At 51.1% G+C, this 4,949-nt stretch overlaps 1 long non-coding RNA gene across 3 annotated transcripts in view; it reads left to right on the top strand.

The window, feature by feature from the left end:
• Positions 1-4,213, top strand: part of LOC107212219 — an 18,153-nt gene extending 13,940 nt beyond the window's left edge. For all 3 annotated transcript variants that reach the window (XR_001524406.2, XR_002002323.2, XR_002002324.2), the window contains exons 4-5: positions 995-1,129; positions 1,839-4,213. This is a non-coding gene — a long non-coding RNA (uncharacterized LOC107212219). The remainder of the gene's footprint in view (positions 1-994; positions 1,130-1,838) is intronic.
• Positions 4,214-4,949: the final 736 nt, after the last annotated feature.

Here is a 4,949-nt window from a genome sequence, read left to right as displayed (position 1 = left end):
GGTTCCGTGCAGCGGCTTCGGGGCCCACGGGCCGATGCTTCCCCCTGGTGACCGGCGCGGCGGCTCCGCTCGGCTCCGGGCCGGGCACGGGAGCCCCGGGGCCGGGAGAGCCTGTGACCAGCACCGAGGGAAGGGCCGGGGGGGCAGAGCCCGGGCGGGGGGCGCAGGCAGGGGTACCCCCGGGCCCGGTTCCCCCGCCTCGGATGCTCGGAGCGGGATCGGCCGGGCCAGCCCCGCTCCAGCCCCGCTCCCGCACGGCGCTGCCTTACGCTGCTCACTCTGTGCATCTTGTTAATGAAAAGCATGGATGTAATTTCAATTAAAGATAATTACATATTTAAACTTAACATTAAATTCTGCACTAAAACAAAATTACATGGAATCTCAGTGTGCAGCCGTGCTGCACGGCAGCGGGCGAGGGAGGGGAGGACGGAAACGCTGGAAATCCTTTCCACAGGATCTGCTCCTTGCACGATGTTCCCCTGTCCTCAAGTTAAATCCAGTGTGTGTTCCCACATTTCACCTTCGGAGGCAGCTGCTCTGTCCTGTCTGTGCCGGGCCCCACATGCGCTCAGTTCTGCCTGTACAATGCACAGAGCCATCTCTCGGCAGGGCTGGCACAGGGCACGGGGCCCTGCAGTGATGCTGTCCCTGCAGCCGGGCTCAGCAGGCTCTGACATCCACAGGAGGCTGCTGAAACACGCTGCAGCTGGATAAACTCTGCTGTTAATCCTGGCTCAGGGTCCAGAGTAAAGTTTGAAAAGTGTTTTGAATTAGTGATGAAAAACACAGTTCCCAGACGACTTTTTTTTTTTTTTTTTTTTTTTTCCCATGAAATCCAAGAAACCTGTTGTGTTCAAAAACAATTTTTGGAAATTGAAAACTTTTTGATAATTTCCCCTCAAATCCCAAACATGACATTGCATTGTTCCAAAGGCAAAAGCTTTTATTTTCTGTACAACACACTTGCAGAGCCCTTTGCTTCTCTCCTTAGGCAGTTATTTTCCAGCCCTAGAAGATGCCTGTTCCTCAGTGCACACCAGGAAGGGATGCTTTGCCGCTGGGAGGGAGGGAGGGAGCTGCAGGATTTGCTTGTTTCTGTGTGGACATGGCAAGCAGCAGCACAGAGGTGGGTACCACGTATAGCACAGCCAAGCCCCAGCACTGGGACTCCTCCTCCTCTGCTAAATGATTGCAGTTACCAAAGACTGACAAGTGCCATTAAAATTTATTAGCCAGCATAAAGTTTTATTTAAGGGATGGCTGGAGATTTAGTGGGCTCTGCAAGTCCTTCCTCAGGCCGACTGTGTCACCTTTAATAACTGCCTGTGGGCTGTGTGAGACTGGGGTGCCCTGGATGTCCCTGCTCCTGCTCCCCATCCCTGGGGCCCCTTCTGCAGCCCCCCACATCACTCATGCTCCAGTGGCCCAAATCCCAGCACTGCCAGTCCAGCCTTTGCCATCATGCCAGGGGCACCCAGTGTTGTCAAAGGAGCTCCTCTGGCAAAGCTGCCATTCATCAGTTTGGCGATCGTGAAATACGCGACATGCGTACTGGAGTTTAAATCCCAGCCTCACTAATGGTTTACTACCCACTAAATCCCCCTTCATGTTCTTTAACTTTTAAACCCAAGGAATATTCCAAATCAAAGAGGTTCTGTGTCACGCTTAGTCCATCTCAAAGAGCCGGGAATTAACATCCCTTCATGGCTCAACAGTGCCTGCCACACAGAGTCACCACTTGCTCCTTATTAATATTTATGATGGAGAGAGAAAGTTGCATAAATCTTGGTTGATACTTAATTAAACCCCACTTCTTTTGATTTCTTCTCTCTCAGCTTCTCTTCATGCAGACTGTGCAGCCATTAGATGCTCATCCCACAGCCTGGCAAGCGCAGTGGGACCCAGAGCCTGTGGCTGCCCCACTCCGGTGTCAGTGGCACCCTGGCCAGCACGGCTGCAGGACAGCCTGCCAGGGCCCCAGGGGCCGTGTGAGCCAGAACTGGCACGGCACAGCTTGGCCCCAGCCCTTCTGCCTGGGCTTATCTGCATCTCGTGTCTGATCTGAGCAGGATCCATGAGAAGACAGTTAACCCACGGCTGACACATCTGTGATACGACGATCATAGCGAGGAAGCAGCTTGACCCCCAAAGGCTCCTGTGAACAGGCAGGATTGACACTTTACATTGACTTTGCTTCAGGCTTATCAACAAATCTCCGCCAGTTTTATTAAAGAGGCGCATGTGGGACGCGCCAGGCTCAGACAACTTCATTCTCCATGGCTCAGGCACCAAGTGCTCAGCTCGCTGCTCCTGCTTATGCTCTACTGTGTTTATGTGTTCGCTTTGCTGCTGAATTGAGCTTTACAAAAGCCACTTGTGGTTTCAGTAAAAGCCCATGGAGTTTCCTGGCGGTTTCATGAGGAGGAGAAGAACAGGTTGGGGCTGTGGCACCCAGGGACAGTGGTGAGTGCAGGCAGTGGGGCAGGGACATCCTGGCATTCCTGAGGGATGCATAATGCACTTGTGTCTCTGCAGATCTCTGAAACCTGTCCTGAATTACATCCCCAGGAAACACTGAATCCTAAAATCCCACTCAAAACCCAGATAAAGCTGCTTGGGTAGCGCTGACTTTTCTAAACTGGTTTCCTTGTTCTAGGCTCTATTTTTTTAGCTCAGTTAAATGTGTATGTCATATTTTTAGCAGGACAAGAGGATTGGGGCAGGTTCCACTGGAGGAGAATCAGGGCAGCAAGCAACCAGCAGGATATACTTCTCTAAGGCATCATTTGGTAATTATGTCTCTTTTTACTCATGCAAATTGTATCAATATTATTTATATATTCAGAGCCATTTATAAATAATATATACATTTATGCTAAGGTAATTGCCTCAACTAGATTATTTGTCCCAGTTTTTATTGTCTACCCAGATGCTGAATATTAAAAGTAAGTTTTCTGGTCTGCGTTGGTGGCTCAGCACTGGCTGTGTTCCCATGGGAAGAGAACTCTGCATCAGCGGGTCTGGTGGGAGGAAAAGGCAGAGGATGGTGCTGAGAGAAAGGGTAGGGAGAGGGGAAGGATGACAGGATGACAGGGAGGGAGCTGGGAGCCGGTGGCTGTCCCGAGGTGCTGGTGCCAGCCCCTGTGCATGAGGTGCTGCAGCAAGCCCAAGCCCCCTCAGCAGGGCAGCAGCCAGGGGTGGGCTCCTGTCAGGAGGGACAGGGCTCCAGGAGTGGCTCAGGAAGCTGGTCCCAGTATTGTTCACATCCCATCCCAGCTTCCACCTCTTCACTTACCAAAACTTGACATTGCAATGAAAAAAGATTAGGAGCATTGACAGGCCTGCAAAGGTGACAGCTACAAAGAAATATGGAGCAATCACGTTGTCAGAGTGCCTATTAGGAACCCAAAAACCTCGGCTCTCCTGCATAAGCGCAAGTGATTTATTGCCCAGCACAGTTCATGAACTCATCAGTGGTTTTGCATGGAGAAGAGATGGATTTTCTTTCAGCTGTTTATGGTGTGAGTAGACTGTCCTGGAAGTTATTGTTTGATTTTATCAGCCAGCAGTGCTCACTGGGTGAGCTGAGGCTCCCCAGCAAGCAGCCAGAACTCTCCAGAGGGCTGAAGAAGTGCTGCACAGGCACTTCCTGGGAATTCCTGGAATGACCTTGCTGAACAGAACAGCTCACACCTGGCTGGGCTGCAGTCTGTCCAAAACAAGATCCTGTTCCTATGTAGCCCAGAAAACCAACTTGTGCAGTATCTTCTGGCTTCTTCCAGAGCATGGTGCTGCTGTCCCAGGGCCCTCGGTGCCCCTGACCCCGCTGGCCACAGCTCTGAGGGCACCACTGCCTGCTGCTGGCTGCCACTTTTGACCGCCTGCTGCATGAAAAGGTTTGAAGGCACGGATGCATCCTCAACTTTGTGACAGCCCTGTGTTTATGTTACACAGGTATTTGCATCCTCTCCCCAGGACTGTGCCTTGGATGCCCTGGGAACAGCTGTGGTTTATGTCGATTTTAAAGGTGAACTTTCATGCTCAGTGAAATTTTAAAAGCAGTTGATTTACACATGAATCCACTTCTGGTGACAGTCAATGTAGCTGTTTCCCTTCCTTAATGGTTTGTGACTGAGGAGCTGGGCTGTAAACAAGTGGCTGCTGAGCAGAGCAGGCCTGTGGGCTGCCCTGTGCCCACCTGCTGCCTGTGCCCACCTTGCTCCTGTGCCTGCAGACCCAGCTCCAGCAGGGCTGCCAGCACCTTGCAGAGCCCAGGCTGGGGCTGCCCAGGCAGATGGGCAGTGCCAGGTGAGCAGTGGTGGGAGCAGAGTGCCCGCGGGGTGCCCAAGGCACTGACACATCCTCTGCCCTCTGCTCTGTGGCAGCATCCTGCCATGCCGTGCTGTGGGCTCACCCATCCACCACACCTGCAATCCCAGCCAAATCCCAGCCCGCACTGGGTCCCTGAGCCCTCTCCAGCCCTGACCCTTTAAAGACACTTGCTCTTTTTCCTTTAAAAACACAAACTTTAAATGGCTCTGAATAAAATAAAAGAGAGTAACTGAGCTGTGAAGGGTGATGATTGTATTTCTTTCACTTGTAAGAGAGACCTTTATAACTCTCTGGGGAGGAAAAAACAATAATGGTCCTTCATGGATGAAGTGTTCTAAATATGGTGTATATTTTTTAAAATACCAGTTCTACAGTTATTGAAACAAATAATTGTTAAATGCATTTGCAGCATAATAACTGTGCTAATTTGCTGATAAAAAGCATCCAGCGTTAAACCCCCCCATACATTATTTTGTCATTAGCATTTGTTAGCTCCTCGTAGGTATTTTCAGACAGAAGGCTTTGTTCTGTATTTAGCACAAGGGCCTCGCTTCCGCTCTCCCCTCCCGCTGGGAATTGCATGTGCGCAGGATTGCAGCTCTTTTTTAAAACTT

The sequence above is a fragment of the Parus major genome, chromosome 17 (assembly GCF_001522545.3).
Source record: "Parus major isolate Abel chromosome 17, Parus_major1.1, whole genome shotgun sequence".
Classification (NCBI taxonomy): Eukaryota; Metazoa; Chordata; class Aves; order Passeriformes; family Paridae; genus Parus; species Parus major.
This window is presented reverse-complemented; position numbering and strand designations above follow the sequence as displayed.